Here is a 17,562-nt window from a genome sequence, read left to right as displayed (position 1 = left end):
AGATGTTTATCCCTCAGGGCTAGCAGCAACCTTCTACTGAGATGTGTGCTTGATTGCATGTACCCCCTTCACCAAGATCACATATATACCGGCTGGCCTCCCCCCTTACCTTTTTGGAGTAGTTCTCAGAGCTCTCTGACAGACTGACTGTCTCCCGGGTTCACATGGGTGAACCTAGAGATTATCATACTAAGTGAAGTAAGTCAGACAGAGAAAGACAAATATCATGTGCTATCACTTATATGTGGAATCTAAAAAAAACATGACACAAATGAACTTATTTACAAAACAGAAATAGACTCACAGACATAGAAGACAAACTTATGGTTACCAAAGGGGGAGGGGGAGGGATAAATTGGAAATTTGGGATTAACAGATACATACTACTATATATAAAATAGATAACCAACAAGGACCTACTGTATAGCACAGGGAGCTGTATTCAATATCTTGTGACAAACCACAGTGGAAAAGAATTTGAAAAAGAATTTTTATATACGTGTGTGTGTGCGTGTATGTGTGTGTGTGTATATATATATATATATATATAAACTGAATCACTTTGCTGTACACCTGAATCATTATAAATCAACTATACTTCAATTTAAAGAAATTATGTATCTTAATTAATGAGCTTTTAGGCGCCCCTTACATTTTGTGCTGGCCCTGTGTGACTCCATGCAACACTGGCCAAGACCAGAGCTTATCCACGCATTTCCCTTTGTTCACTAAACAAGTTCTTTGGGGCGTGGCTCTGCATGCAGCTATACTAAGCTCTAAGCCTGCAGAGATGACGAACACCAAGCCCAGCCCTCAAGATTGTCACCATCTAGTGGGGGAAACAAACAAAGGACACTCTGAATTCTAGGTGCACCAACAGAGAGCGAGGACAAGGTAAGTGTGGGCATAAAGAGAGGAAGCAAAGCTCCGCTCAGCCCCAGCTGAATCAGGGAAGGTTTCCCAGGGGCCCTGGTGCTCAAGCTACTTCTCTGGAGTGAGAAGTTCATCAGGTGGAGAAGGAGGAGGACATTCTGAGCAAAGCAGTCAGCATTCCTAGGTGTCTTTCTGAAACTGAGCAGGATCCTATGGGGCCCTGCTGGGGAAAAAAGCCTTCCATGTCCCCCCATTTCTTGTTTGTAGGAAAAAGGCTTCAGCCTCCTAGGCCTTCCCTGAACTCCAAAGGGCAGATTCAAACAGTTACTAATTACTGGAGTGAGGGAAAGCAGAAACAAAGGAGGAGCAGTCAAGAAACAATGGTGCAGGGCTTCCCTGGTGGCGCAGTGGTTGAGAATCTGCCTGCCAACGTAGGGGACATGGTTTTGAGCCCTTGTCTGGGAAGATCCCACATGCCGCGGAGCAACTAAGCCCGTGCACCACAGCTACTGAGCCTGTGCTCTAGAGCCCATGAGCCACAACTACTGAAGCCCACGTGCCTAGAGCCTGTGCTCCGCCGCAAGAGAAGCCACCACAATGAGAAGCTCGCGCACTGCAACGGAGAGTAGCCCCCGCTCGCCGCAACTAGAGAAAGCCCACGCACAGCAGTGAAGACCCAACACAGCCAAAAATAAATAAAATAAATAAATTATTTTAAAAAAAACAAAAAAAGAAAGAAACAATGGTGCAGTGATGGGGCAGGGTCCTGGTTCCTCCTCAAGGGATATACAGAACAATCTGATACACATTTCTGAGTTCTGCCACAGGAACTAAGGCCCCCACACAGGTGGAGGTTGGTACATTCAGGCTGAGCACAAGCACGTGGACCCCTTCTGGTTGGAATCAGAAGGCTGATGATTGATATTCCTGGAACACCACCCCGTAACCTCAACATCAACCAATCAGAGGAAGGTCACATACCCTGCAACCCTCCCTTCAAATTCTGCTTGTAAAAACTCTTCCCCAAAACCCATCAGGGAGTTCAGGCTTTTTGAGCATGAGCCACCCATTCTTCTTACTTGGGCCTTGCAATAAACCTTTTTTCTGCTCCAAACTCTGACGTTTCAGTTTGTTTGGCCTCACTGTGCTTCCAGAACTGAACTTGGGTTTGACAACATTCAGATTCAGTCAGTGATATTGTAGGGTTGGATTGCAAAGTGTGTGGAACACAATTTGGAGAAAATGAATAATGAGAAGTGAATCTAGAGCAGGAGGTTGGAAGGGGTCAGGCTGTGAAGGGGCTCATACAAAAACCATGCTAAGGGATTTGGACCATCTGAAGGCAATGGAGGAGCCATCAATGGTTATAAAGTAGAGGAGTAATGGCATGATATTAGTTTTAGGTAGATTATTCCAGAAGGAGGGCTGGGGAGGAGGAAGCTGTGTGGTGTGGGAGAGAGGAGCCTGACAAGACACTACCCAGTGTGGGTGCTCAGGGGCTGGTTCACAAGGGCCTTGCTGTCCTATCCAGGAGTCTGGCTTTTTCCTCTACTTTGAAGAGCTCTGGCCTTTGGAATATCCATTAGATTAACCTCTCTTTGTGTTGCCTCTCTCCACCCAATTGCTGGCAAGAAGTCTAATTATTATATGCAGCAAATGTCTGCTGGCCTCAACACCCTAGTTCGACAAAATAAACTCTCAGGGACTTCCCTGGTGGTGCAGTGGATAAGACTCCATGCTCCCAATGCAGGGGGCCCAGGTTCAATCCCTGGTCAGGGAACTAGATCCCACATTCATGCCACAACTAAGAGTTCACATGCCACAACTAAGGAGCCCATGTGCCACAACTAAGGAGCCGGCAAGCCACAACTAAGGAGCCCGCCTGCCGCAACTAAGACCTGGCCCAACCAAATAAATAAAATAAATAAATAAATAAAGTCTCATTTACATTTCTGTCCCAATTAGAAGTCTCCATGCCCTGCCCCACCCCCTTACCTAAGCAGAAAAGTAGGTGCCTTTTAAAGTACCAATGAGGTATTTTGGGGAGTCCCCAAAGGTGTCTGTTCTCTGCCTTCATCCACCACTCAGAGCCCAACATGGCCTTCAGCTGCTGCTCTGACACCCATGGCCACAAAACCACCTGAGGAAGCCTGTCTCCTGCCCCTGCAGACACAGCCCATCACAGAACCCAACATCCTTATCACCACCATCTCCAAATTGCTACAGGGCCCTTAAAACGTGGAGCTCCACAGGTGCTGCACAGATCTGGGGTGTATGGACTCATCCCCAAATCTGGGCCATAATTTGGAAGGCTAAAAGAATCCCCAGAGGGCGCCTGGCCCAATGGTTCTCAAACTCTAGCCCACCCATCACTGAGAGCTGGTCTGAGGGATTTCCCCACTAAAACCCAGTAAGACCAAAATAAACCTGGATCTTCTTGCCCCTTAAGGCCTGCCTTCACACGCTGTGGCTTTCCAGGTACACCCCTCCACTATATCTGCCTCCTAAATGCCCTGCGTGGTGACTGCAGCCAGTCTCCCAAGGGACGAGGAAGCTGAGGAGAACATCACCCAGCATGAGGCCTGCAGAGCTTCCTTACCACCCCCTTTTTCTCACACCGCCACTCAGATCTGCCCCCTCCCTTCTTTCCAGAAACTCCCTGCTCACGTAGCCCTTGATGCTGGCAGGAGAAGCCGCAGGATTCAGTAGACTGTAGTTAGAGGATCACTGGAAGATGGGTACCAAAGGTTCCGGATCCTCAGCTCAGGGATCTTTCCTTCAATCGCACGATAGGGGAAAAGAGAATACTGGAGAAAGCCCAGACCAGGCCCCTGCATCATGGAAAGAGAGGCACCGTGGGGGATGGAAAGGTGTGGGCGTTAAGCTTTGCAGAACAAAAGGCACAACAGCGATGTGTATCTTACAAAGATAATACTTGATAAAAGCCCATTTACTCCTCCACTACCGGAAGCCTTTTCTCAAAGGGCTTCCATTCTGAGTGTGGTTTTGTAACTCTGAGGCAGGGAGCCCTAGAGTTTGCTCAGGACAGGAGTCTTAAGTCCCAGCCCCATTTCAAGGGGAGCGAACACCCAGGTGTCAGTTACATATGTTAGGTTACTAAATAAGATCTTCATTTAAGAAAAAAGCATCTATCCTCTACCCCAACTCAACACTTAAAATTGGCCTAGGAAAAGCCCTGAACTTGACTAGTAGTCAAGCAGCACACAAACAATAAGGATGTGGCCAGGACTGCTCCTTGCCCACCAATGTCCACTCTCCCCTTCTTTCACTCATTGAGATCATGAATAAGCAGTACCCATAGCCTCCTCCAGTAAAGATTACATTTCCCAGCCTTCCTTGGAGCTATCACTAAATTCTGGTTATGCAGAATAAAGCCAGAGCGGTGTATGCAGTTCTCGGAAATGTCCTTAGAGGGCGTATTAATGAGGGTTCTTCAGAGAAACAGAATGGGAGATATATATGGAGATTTATTACTAAGAATTGGCTCACGTGATTTTGGAGGCTGAGGAGTTCCTCAATCTCCCAACAGCAAGCTGGAGCCCCAGGGAAGTCGGTGGTATACTTCAGTCTGAGTCTGAAGGCCTTAGAACCAGGGAAGCTGATAATGTAAACCTCAGTCCACAGACAAGAGAAGATGAAATGAAATGTCCCAGGTCAAACAGGGGAAAAAAAGAGGGAAATCCCTTCTTACTCAAGCTTTTGTTCTGTTCAAACCCTCAACAGATTGGACAACGCCCAAACCACACTGGGGAGGATAATCTACTAAGTTCACTCATTTAAGTGCTAATTTTACCAGGAAGCCCCCTCACAAACACACCCAGAAACAATGTTTAAACTGGGCACCTGTGGCCAGTCAAGGTGACACATAAAATGAACCATCACAGAGGGAGAGGGTGCCTCCTTCTTCATCTCTTCCTCCTACCTGCTGCCCAGAATTTGGATTGATGGTTGGAGCTCCAGCAGCCATCTTGGGCCATGAGTTGACCTTGAGAAGAGAAGCCATGCACAGCAGAGCAACATAAAAGGAAAAGTGGAGCATCACTCCAGCTCACACTGCCTTCCTTCCACCAGTGTTATCATGAGTGACAAACAACTTTCTATGAGGTTTAAGCTACAGTTTTTTGTTTTTTGTTTTTTTTCTGTTCTGTTACTTGTAGCCAAACTTCCTCAAAACTAATAAAATGCCAATATATCACATCCAATGAAAGATGGTGGGTCCTGTGGGGGCTTTTTTGTCATTCATATCCACCTTTATTAGTATAGTGTATTTGGACTCACTTTCTCTCTCTAACCACAGACTCTTCATTCAGGGAAGGTCTGGCTATAGTTGCTACACATTTGATAGATAGAGCAAGAGGCTGGGAGGAGGGAGGACAAATTCTAAATTTAAGGCAGAACAAACCACTTCCCCCCTGTCATTCGTTTGTTCTTTTTAATTTAACCAATGCTGACTGACTCTGTGCCAGGTACTATGCAGTATCTCATCTAATCCTCACTGACAACACAATGAGGGAGGCATCATCCCCATTTTTCAGATGAGGAAACTGAGGTTCTGAGAGGTAAGGAAATGGCAGAGTGAGAATCAGTCTGCCTCCCTTGATTCTGCACTGATTATTTTTTAAAATCATCAAACATATTTTCATTTGGCTAGTGGGAACTTGATTCCACAAACTTACTTCAACAAGGCAGAGAATGAAATAGTATGAAGCATCCAGTTCTCAGGTGATAAGGAGGCTGGGGTTGGTCAGTCAGTTAACCACTATCTATTGAGCACCTACTGTGTGCCATGCACTATTCTTCAAGTGGGTCGTCACCAACGTGATGTTTACAGAGCACCTTTCCTCTGAAGTGCAAGCATCACCGTTTCTGTGCAGAACCCACACTGCCCTGGCGCACTCTCGTGGTTCAGAAGAAAAAATAACAGCCAGGGTTACAGGGACCTAGGTCTGGTTCCATCTCTACCACCTGTCCACTGTGCGCCTTCAGATAGGTTGGGTAACCTCTCTGGTCTTCTGTCTCCCCTTCAGGGCCTTTGAGAGTTTCCCCTGCCTTTGCTTGTGCTTCTTTTGAGTGTTCCTTAATTCAAACTTGGTCAAAGCTTGTCGGGCAGTGCTATTTAGAGTTGTCCAGAAAATTACACTCTCAATGGAAATTCAGGAACCTTCCATTAGGCCCCCAAAATAATTCACATAAACAAACATCGGGCTTTGGTTGCAGTTTCCTTTTATAAAAGAGAGAAGACATTTGAGAAGGAACTGTTGTTACCGTTGAAATAGTCCCTGGAATCATGTTCTCACCTCCTCCTTGACTTTTTTCTTTTAGGAACCTCTTCTGGGAAAGAGTCCCGTTGGAATGTGTTTCCAAAATATATTTGGTGATAAGAACATGGGGTTCTTGATTAAACTAACAAACCAACAGAAGCAGTATCCCAAGTCAGTCTTGGAGTTGTGATTCTGCAGATCAGAATGAGGCCAGGAATAAATATTCTTACGAAGCGCCCAGGGCCTGGGCTAAATCAAGACTTGAGTCCACATCCTGAGGCTACATGGAAGTTGGAATCAGAAGTTTGAAACCTGATCTTCCTATTTATTAGCTGTGTGATCTTGGGCAAGTGTTCTACTCAACTCACAAAGTATTCATGAGCAAGGGTCCGTATTACGCGCCAGATCATGTGCCTGGCTGAGGTGCTGATGGTGGAAGGTGAGAAGCCAGCCTGCCTATGGGTGTTGCAGAGCCTGGAGGGGAGACTACCAAAGAGCAGGGGCCACTAAAGGTGAAGAATGCTACCAAAGCGGAGGGGGACCCCATAGAGGTACCCAGCACACCTGGCCCGGTCTGCAGGGGACGGGAGTGGCTTCCCTGAGAAAAGGCGGTTCAGGATGCAAAGGCTGACTAGGACTCGGCCAGGTGAGCAGGTTGGACGAGAGCCCTGCAGGTATGAGGACAAATGCGCAGAGACCAGGTAAGTACCTGAATGCGGGCCTCCTGAGGCCAGAAAGAAATCCAGGAGGCGACGGGGTAGCCGTGGAAACTGGGGTGGGAGGGGGAGGCAATCACGCGTGGTCTCATCCGCGCATGAGCTCTATTCTAAAGGCGAAAGGAAGTCCCTCAAAGGTGAGGGGTGGTCACGGTGCCATCGGATGTTGAAGGCACGTTCCTGAGCCTCCGAATCTTCATCTGTAAACGAGGGGTTTTGAGGCGCCTCTACTTTTCCTCTTTCCCACCTGTGGTCTAATTCTCCACCCAGGGAGCGATGTTTTCACACCAGAAGCCAGATCCTGTCCCTCCTTTGCTTAAAAGCCCCTGATGGCCCCCATCTCAGAATAGCTTCCAAAGTGCCCCGCGTGGCCTGTAACAATATGCCACGCCCTTCCCGGGCCTCCCTGTGGCCCCCAGGCCCCCAGCACACTTCCCTGCAAGTTGTGCCGCGGCTGCGTCCTCCGCCTGGGGTCTCGGACCCAGACGCCACTCAGTCCCTCCCGACGGCACCCCTCGCTGTCCCCTGAGGTAGCTCAGTTTTTCTTCGGAGCACATTCACCTGTCATCTCATAGATTTATTTGTCCAGTTCTTTCCTGTCTGCTCCCCCCAGTAGAAGGTGAGCTCCCGGGGAGCAGGGATTTGGTGTCTGCTTGCTGCTGTCTCCCCAGGGTCTGGTGCACAGCGCCAGTCCATGATATCAGAACAGTACCTATCTCACATGTTTGAGAAACTCAAATCAGAAATATTGTATAAGTAGCATTGGGTTCAGTAAGTACTTAGGAAGTACTTCCCTGTTTCTTTCTACCCCGATCCCCCATCTTCCAGACTCCCGTTAGAAGTCCTTCCCAGGGCACCATTTACCCCTAAGCCCGCAATTGCCCCACTGGGCCCTCTGCCCCGCCTGCCAGCCCCTGACTCTGTCCCTGACTGACCTGCAGGTTTCATGCTGCCCCGCTGCTGGCTTGGCTGTGTCCCCGGAGGAGATGGGATGTGTCACGATTGCCACACACTGTGGCCGAGGCTGTTTGGAGGTTGGCAACTCTAGTCATCGTCCTGCTGCCCCTGGACCCTGTGTGGTCAGGGCCTGGGTATGGCCATCACCCTGGCTGGCATAAAGTGCATGCCAGGGCATGTAATGAATCTGGACCATTTTTCAGGGACAGAAAAAACAAAACCCTTCCTTAAGCTTTGACTGATGGCTTCTTTTCTCCTGACCCCGACACAAACAGATGGTTTTCATCTGATTTTCTCCAGCAGTGACCTGGGATCACGTGCAGAAAGCCTGCTGACTGCCCCTGCCCCTTCCTACAATCCACCTGCAAGGGTCGTGGAGATGGCAAGCAGTCTGCAACAGGGAGGCCCAGGCAATGTTCTGGAAAGGCTCTCTCCTCCTGCCTCTTACTCAGAACTCACAGGGATTTAAACAAAAAGTGGGGTCCTGCAGCACACGGGATCTTCATTGTGGCACGTGGACTTAGTTGTGGCACACATGCGGGATCTAGTTCTCTGACCAGGCATCGAACCCAGGCCCCCTGCATTGGAAGGGCTGAGTCTTACCCACTGGACCACCAGGGAAGTCCCCCAAGGGGGGGTGGTCTTTAAAATCACCTAGATCAGGGGTGTTGAACCTGAGGCTTCTGATTGGCTGAGGGGTTTGGACTTGGGCTGTGAGCCTGTGTGCAAGATGGTGTCAGTCTGTGGACAGAGGGTGCTTGATTTTTTGATTCTCAGAACCGACCTGTGTAAACGTCCGGCCTGGGGAAGAGGAATAACTCACCTGTGATCACAGCATAGATGGCAGCTCAGTCTCCTGGGGCTCCCGAGACCTCCATCTGCCAGGTCACCAGCACTGCTCAGGACAAAACCACGGGCAGATAAATAACAACAAACACGGAAACAATCAAAACCAAGCTTAGAAGAAACAAAGCAAAAGGAGATCAACATGTTAGCCACAATTGTTTCTGGGAGCAGTGGGACAAAAGTCTTTCTCTTTTCTAGTCTTTTAAATTTTTTTCTGTATTTTCCAGAATTTCTATTTTAAAAGCCTTTTCTTGAAAGCATCATTAAAAGAAGAAAACTTTCTTTGAAGGAAAAAAAAAATCACTGGCATTGTATAAAAGTATCTCCATCCAACCCCTCTTTTTATGTTTTTTTAGGTTTGAAGTTTTTTCTATTGTTCGAGTTTGTAAGGAATACATTTTGGTAACCAACTTTTCTAGAAAAAAATCATGAGAGTTTAAGAAAGCATTAGTTTTCACTCTGGAAGTACTTTCACTCTGAAAAAAAGCATGAGAGTTTAAGAATGCATTAGTTTTCACTCTGGAAGTATTTAGTTTAAGGATTTCGCAGAAATGCTTTAAAGGACAATTTTCATGTTCTGATAAGTTCTATAAACGGCAGAGTGCATTATTTGGAAAGATGCTTTTTTATGAATAGTTTTTTATTTCACTTACACTGTTGTAAAGTTTTATTTCTTCAGGGACTGAACAAAATTCAGGGAGCTGAGCTTGCCCTGAGATACCACTTCAGGGCAACCCTCTTATTTTTCTATTCTTAGCGTCAATGAAGATTTTAAAAATAAAATTTTAAACTGTGGCTTCAGCTGATGAGTCCAATGTGATAGCTACTGAACCTGATAATTATAAGATTTCCTAGAATAAATTTAATTGGCACACAAATACTTGCAATCAGCCGTTATTGTTGCTATAAATGTCTCTAAAGCCCTGGGTAAAGCTATGCTAATTGTTCTGGCCTCCAGAAAAATGTTAGTTAGGCATCACCCATTTATGAGCCCTCATTGTAGCCAGTTGTTTTGATTCATCTGGGGCAGATGTCTATGTAGTTCAGAGAAACTCCTCACACACACAGAAGACAGCAGAAAGTTATTCTCATTCTTGTGGAAAAAGGACACTTTTTTTTTTTTTTAACCCCATTTGGTGTGTTAGAATCAGGTTTACAAATCCATCTCTGTTTATATCTAGCTATGCCATCTTCTAGAATTTCATTCTGAATTTACAGGGATAAAAATAATTTGAATATAAGCCATTAAGCTAAATATAAGCCATTTTGTCTTTAAATATGTAAGTCTGACTTTTAAACCCTTGTTCTGCTTCTTAGTAGCTGTGTAACCCTGGGCAGCTCACACAACTTCTCTGATCCTTATTTATAAAACAGAGATGGTAATATACATGCCATAAGATGTATATGCTGTTAAGACTGCAGTTTTTTGGAAATAAGGTTTTGGGAACTAAAGTATAATATGGCATTATTAGCACAGTGTGGAACACACAGAGCATATTTAAATTCATTTCCTTTTCCCCAGGTAATTCTCAGAGAAGAATGCCAATTTTATTCAATTAAGCAAACATTAATTGAGCACTTATTATATGCAAAGTCCTGGGGATACCAACCCTCCATTCAAGATTTTTAAGAAGCTCATCATCTTCTTTTTTTTTTTTTTTTTTAATTTATTTATTTTATTTATTTATTTTTGGCTGCATTGGGTCTATGTTGCTGTGCGTGGGCTTTCTCTAGTTGCGGTGAGCGGGGGCTACTCTTCGTTGTGGTGCGCAGGCTTCTCATTGCAGTGGCTCCTCTTGCTGCGGAGCACAGGCTCTAGGAGTGCGGGCTTCAGTAGTTGTGGCTCACGGGCTCTAGCGTGCAGGCTCAGGAGTTGTGGCGCACGGGCTTAGTTGCTCCGCGGCATGTGGGATCCTCCCGGACCAGGGCTCGAACCCATGTTCCCTGCATTGGCAGGCGGGTTCTTAACCACTGCACCAGCAGGGAAACCCCGCTCATCATCTTCTAAGGAGGACAGACCCCCTCTTATGTCCTAATTACACCAGATTGGGAAAACTGCTTTAACTGAAGTCTAAAGAACGTGCTCAGGGTTCCAAGGGAAAGGAATATTAGTTTTGACTGGTACAAAAAGGTTTTTATGAAAAGGTTTAAGAGCCTCAACCTAGCTCTCAAAGGATGAATAGTTCTGACCGGAAAGAGAAGAAAGATTTGGAAAACAGAGAATGGAGAAAGAACAGTGTAAGAGGCAAAAGCATGAAGGAAGGCAAGACAGAGTAAATGTGTGTGGTGTGGTCGAGGAGCGCTGAGGAGGACTTTGTCTCCTCAGGGGAGATGACCAAGTGCCAGAGAGAGAAAGATGGGAAACAGAGTCGCCAAATAGGCAGAAGTACCTGTGGCTCGTCCACATTGCCTCTGTCAGTGCCTGCCCCTTTAAGGCGGGCTGATCTCCAGAAAGGCAAGTCTTGGAACTCTAGTGGAAGGTCAGTAGACATCTATCACCTTTAATTATTTACTCAACAAATACTCATCGAGTATCTACTATGTGCCAGGCCCTGTCCGAGACCCTTGGGAGGCAACAGTGAGCAAAACACGGTTCCTGCCTTCATGGGGTTCCATTCTACCAGGGCAAACAGGTGATAATCAGATAAACAAATAAATGTCCTATAGAATAAATTTTTAGGGCACAGTGCTGTGAAGTACAAGAAAGTGTACGGGATAGACATGACCTATTTTCCACAGGGTCGTCAGAGATGTCTCTCGGAGGTGCTACTTGAGCAGAGATCCAAGTTAAGTGAATAACCGTGGGAAGAGGGTTCCAGGGAGAAGCACGGCAGGTGCAAAGGCCCTGATATGGATAGGGTCGCTTCATGTGCTCAGGGCAGAGCAAGGAGCCTAGGTGGCTCCAGTGCAGGGCTTGGAAATGAGGTCAGAGATTTGAAGATGCAGATGAAGGTTTCTAGACCCTAAACTCTGTAACGCACCCCCCAATCATGCTCTGACCTTCTGAGCTTGGTCCCCCTGGATTTTGAACTTGGCTTTTCCAGGGCAGATTCTCTTGAGTCCCTATTGGCTCCCTCTGCCCTTACAGGAACCCCTGGCCCCCATGCCACCCAGGGCACATAATTCTGGACACTAATCTTTGGAAAGGAAACGCGTAGAAAAGGGAATTGGTCACTTGGGTGGCTGTGCCTCCCCCACCAGTGTCCTCAACAAATTCTCACCTTGATTCTCCAGGCTGGCGGCAGGGAGTGGGATTCCCCAGTGGGGAGGGCCATGGCAGGCTTGACTCTGGGACTCCCCTGGTGTCATCACACCCCTGCTGGCCCTTTACCCTCTCTGACCTAACCCTGAACACAGACCCTTCCATTGATTTGTTCCAGCCCAGCTGAGACCAGGCTGGATAGTTTAGCAAGATTTTACAGGGGGCTTAGGGAACACCAAAGGGATGTAACTAGAATAACTGACAACTACCACTGCCACGGCTGCTCTCAGAACCCTCAAGGCCACCCACAGCTGTCCCCTTCCTGGCTCAGCCTCTTCCCAGCCACTGCTCCCTACTCCTGGGGTCCTGGTCCCCACGGGGGGGCCCACAGAGAAGCAGGCGGCCAACTCCTCACCAGTTTAAGGTCTGCCTTCCACATGACTTCCCGTCCCAGCATCCTCCTCTTCCCGCCTGATTGACACCAGGGTCGCTGTAGGAGACCCTGCCCAGCACCCCAAGGGCTTGTAGCCCCAGCTTAATCATATCAGAGTGAAACCGAGTCCCCCTAAAACCAAGTTCCCTTACTGAGTTTGTTATTAACCTCTCTATTCAAAACTTCATTGCCTTTCTTGTCCTGCCCTAGTTCCCCTCAGGATGGAGGAGTGTCAAAGAAAAGTGGGGATTGAAACCAAGCAGGACCCTGTGAGGACCTTCTCATATGAAAGGCCCTCCATGCCCCCGTCTCTCTTTTTTTTTTTTAAACTCCTTTATTGGAGTATAATTGCTTTACAATGGTGTGTTAGTGAATCAGCTATACATATGCATATATCCCCATATCTCTTCCCTCTTGAGTCTCCCTCCCTCCCACCCTCCCTATCCCACCCCTCTAGGTGGACACAAAGTACCGAGCTGATCTCCCGGTCTCTTGTCTGTAGAAAAAAGGCTTGAATCCCCTAGGTCTTCCCAAAGTTCCAAAGAGCAGACTCAAGCAGTTAACGATTAGAACAATAGAGTTGATTTCAGACGCACGCAGCAGTAAGCGGCAGCTTGCAGCAAGCAGCAGCGAGCAGTAGCTGGAAGAAAGAATTTAGTTCCCAGACGGGGAGTCCTAACTGCTAGACCACAGAAGCCAGCGGCTAGGGCCTAAACCCCCAGTTCTTGCCTGCCTTGTCAGGAAAGAATTCAGGCTAGGAGGCAGAAGGTAAAGAAAAAAGTAAAAAAATTATTGGAAAAGCAGAGTACATGCGGAAAGATGCACGGGCGAACTCAGAGAGAGTCTCGCCTTTGGGGAGTTTAAATCCTTTATAAGGGGGCAGTTTTCCCGGTCTCTGTCTTCCTTCTGGCCAAACATCTTGCTTTGTGCTCCCTGGCTAATTTGTCTCAGGACCCTCCCCTTAGGTGCTTACGCATCTCTTAGCCAAGACGGATCTCGACGCAAAGGATTCTGGGGGAAGCAAGACTTCCCTGGAGTTGTCTGGAGGGAGTTGGAGTTGTCTGGCCTGGAGTTGTCCCCTGATTTTGACCCCCCAAAGAGCCTTTCTGCACATGAGTAGTGTCTCCCTTGCCCCAAGGAGGCAGAGATCCCTTGATCCTTTACTCAAACAAGGTTTTGCCCCTCTTTGTTCCTGCCATGACTGTTGTCTTAAGGCCTCCACAAGAGGCAAAGCTTGGCTAATTACCCAGTCCCTGTCGTAGCTTCCATTTCAGAGAGTAAACAGGAGGTTGATTTTAAATGTCTAACCTGGAGCCCATCTAACTCTTGTCTCAGGAAATGCAAACAGGAGACTAGTTGTAAGTGTCTGGCCTGAAGCCCACTTTTTCCTGCCCTATGAAACGTAAACAGAAGGCCAGTTGTAAATGCCTAACCTGGAGCCCACCTATCTCCTGCCTCAGAGTCACCAGACTCCTAGCTCCTCCTGAAGATACAGAGGACAATCTGGTGCATATCTTTCAGTTGTTCTATAAAAACTAAGACCCCCCACCCAGGGGGAGGATGGTGACTACATGCTGACCATAAGCACGTAGACCCCAGGCTGGTGGGAACCGGAAGGTTGATGATTGGGATTCCTGAAACATCACCCTGTTACCTCACCACCAAGAAGTCAGAAGAAGGTCCACGAGCTGGTCAGGCATCCTAGGACATCCTATCCCCTAACACTGTCTTTAAAACCTTGCCTGGAAGCCATCAGGAAGTTGGGGTCTTTTGAGCACAAGTTGCCTGTTCTCCTTGCTTGGTGCCCTGCAAATAAACCCTTACTTTGCTGCAAACACTGTCAGAGCTGTCAGAGCTTGGGTCTTGGTGCCCTGTACACATGAGCCCTTGCTTGGTAACAAGAGCATTGTGCTCTCAGTGTCATTCAGAGGTCACAGATTCTCCTATGGGAGGATTCCTCACAGCTTGACTGGTGCCCCTGGACTCCGTTCGCCCCTGCGCTGAGCTGCTTGGGGCAGGAATTCCCACCTGGCCTGGCTTCTTGAAGCTCATCTCTGCTCAGCTGCCCCAGCATGGTGGGGAGGGAGCAGGGGGTAGCCTGGAGGGGGCTGGCCTCCTGTCCTGCACTCTGCCCGTGCTGCTGAGTCTCTGGCTCAAGGGGCCGGTGGGCTCACCGGGGGTGTCCTGAGGTCCAGCTAGTCTCAGGGTATGGTACGTGGCTCCTTCTACCCATCATGCCTTGAGCTGAAGAACTGTCACCCTGTTTACAAGTTAGACACCGAAGCAAATGGAGCAGAGTGGTTCTCCAGATTCAAATGGGACACAAAAGGAGCAGAGTCTGGATGAGTTTGGAGGACAGAGACCAAGAGGGACACGCCATGTAACGTAGCGGTTTATACTGATAGTGAATACATGTAAACTTGATAGATTTGACTCAGTATCATATTATATCCCAGACACAATGCATGGGATCCATTTTCTATCTTTTTTTTTCCAACATCTTTATTGGAGTATAATTGCTTTACAATGGTGTGTTAGTTTCTGCTTTATAACAAACTGAGGGGGCTTCCCTGGTGGCGCAGTGGTTAAGAATCCGCCTGCCAATGCAGGGAACATGGGTTCGAGCCCTGGTCCGGGAAGATCCCACATACCGCGGAGCAACTAAGCCCGTGTGCCGCAACTGCTGAGCCTGCGCTCTAGAGCCTGCGAGCCACAACTACTGAGCCTGTGTGCCACAACTACTGAAGCCCACGTGCCACAACTACTGAAGCCCGCGCACCTAAAGCCTGTGCTCTGCAACAAGAGAAGCCACTGCAACGAGAAACCCGTGCACGGCAACGAAGAGTAGAGCCCCCGTTCGCCACAGCTAGAGAAAGCCCGCACACAGCAACGAAGACCCAACGCAGCCAAAAATAAATAAATAAAATAAATAAATTTATTTAAAAAAACATAAAAAAAGTGAATCAGCTATACATATACGTATATCCCCATATCTCCTCCCTCTTGCGTCTCCTTCCCACCCTCCCTATCCCACCCCTCTAGGTGTGATCCATTTTCTTGATTCCCAAGGTGAAGAGACTTGGCAAAGTTCCATTGCTGAGGAACGGGGGTGGGGAACTGGGTGCAGATTGGCCTGACTCCGGGCCTGGGATTTTGGCTGCCACGCCACACTGCTTCTTAAGCAAAGATGCCTGAAGTCTGGGGAGAAGAAAACAAAGTCGGGAAGAATTCACTGAAGCAGGTTTCTGGGCCATCATGACATTTTGTGCTGAGCTCATGGCCCTTGTCCATCATAGAGTGTACAGTGGAATCATCTAGAATACAGTAGGGAACCACCCAGCTGCCAAGGCAGGAAGAGGACCATAGTAGCATCCCCAAGACAAAGGCTCCCAAGCCTCTAGGAGAGAAAATTGAACACATTTATGAATACTTCCTCACCCTCGATTTCCTATCACCATGGCAACCACCCTGTTATGGATTGAATTGCATCCCCCAAAATTCATGTTGAAGAAGTCTTTACCCCTAGTACCTCACTATGCTACCTTCTTTGGAGACAGGGTCTTTACAGAGGTAATTAGTTAAGCTAAGGTCATTAGGGTGGGCCCTAATTCAAAATGACTGGTGTCCTTATACAAAGGAGACATTTGGACAAAGACAGACATAGAGGGAAGATGCTGTGCAGAGAAACAGAGAGAAGACGGCCGTCTACAAGCCGAGGAGGGAGGCCAGGGACACATCCTTCGCTCGCTGTGAGACAGTGTCTGTCTGTCGTCTCGGCCACCAGTTTGTGGAACTTGGTTACAGCAGCCCTAGCGAATGAATCTACACCCCATGTGGGAAGAGTTATTGTCTCTACCTTACAAATGAGGAAACAGAAGCTCAGAGAGATTTCATGTCCCCCTCAAGGGTCCTTGCATCCAGTAGGAGGCTGAGATATGGGCTGCCAAGCATTTTCCCACTGCCTGGAGCTGCTCCTGCTGGGGGCAAGGGGCAGGGGGTTGGGGAGCCCTGAGGTTTCCCACACCCGGGCCAGGCTGCACCCTCGTGCTGCAGCAGAGGAGGCCCTGACTCTGATTATGATCACTTGTTCCCTTCTGTGGTTACGTAGCAACCGTTCCAATGATCTCCCGGGTACTCACACGGGACAGGGCACCTCCTTCCTGGAGGCGGGAGGGGATCCAATTCCTGGCAGCCAGGAGGAAGAAAGTTTCCTTATTTACACAGTAAAGCTAATGAAAACCTTGTTGGAAGTCCCAGCTCTTTACACCCCCAGGGAGGGGAGGGGGGAACTGAACCCTGGGAAAGTAAACAAGGTGTTCGCAGGAAATGTTTGAAAGTGAAAGTATGTGGCCCTCGGTGGCGGTCCCCTTTCCCATGCTGGTGTCATCCCATCACAGCTCAGGGTTTACTGACTCCCGCCCAGGGCTCTTCTGGCCTTCACCCCTTCGCCCATCCCAGCCTCTCCACACCTTGCAGGGGCAGGGGCTGCTCTTATTTCTCCCTTGGACAGAGAAGGAAACCCAAGATCAAGGAAGCAGGAAAACGAGCCCAAATCCGCCCGGCCAGTTAGTGGCAGAGCTGAGAGTCATACACAGCCTTTACTTGTCTCACCATAGAAATCATCTGGAGACCGTTGCTGAGCACTTGCTGTTTGTCGGAGGGAAGGAGGGAAGAATGAAAACAGGGGCCTGCCTCTCTAGCCTGTCTGCAGGCCTCTGAGCTCCCTCCTGCTAAGAGCCGCTTCACCCACTCGGTCTCCTGAAAGTGCTGTTGAAACTGGGAACCAGGTTGGTCCTGCGACCGAGGCCCCGAGGCCACAAAGCAGGTGCAGCCGCAACCTCACCTCCATCCCGTTCGTCCTGTGACACCGGCTTTCCAGTCTGGGGCTCAGGGAGAGCCAGGGGGTCAGACTCGAAGGATGGAGGGGGCTTAAGGGGGAAGTGACTCACCTTGAACGAGCACATCAGAGGTAAAGAACAACGATTAAGTCCAGCAAAGGGCACAACATCCGCTGGCCCTCCACACGACACTCCCCACCCCCTCACCGGGCCCCGAGGGCTGCACTGGGCTGAGACTGCACAGGAAATGGGGGGAAAGGCCCCTCATCCAGAAAAGGGCCTCAAGGCTCCAAGGGGCCTAAGTGGCCCCTCGCCCTCAGAGGGTGGTGGGGCGCACAGGGAGGCACAGGGCGCTGTGTGAGAGGTGCTGGCCTCTCCTGGAGCTTCAGGCAAAAGCTCCAGAGGACGATTTCTC

The sequence above is a fragment of the Eschrichtius robustus genome, chromosome 4 (genome assembly GCF_028021215.1).
Source record: "Eschrichtius robustus isolate mEscRob2 chromosome 4, mEscRob2.pri, whole genome shotgun sequence".
NCBI classification, from domain to species: Eukaryota; Metazoa; Chordata; class Mammalia; order Artiodactyla; family Eschrichtiidae; genus Eschrichtius; species Eschrichtius robustus.
This window is presented reverse-complemented; position numbering follows the sequence as displayed.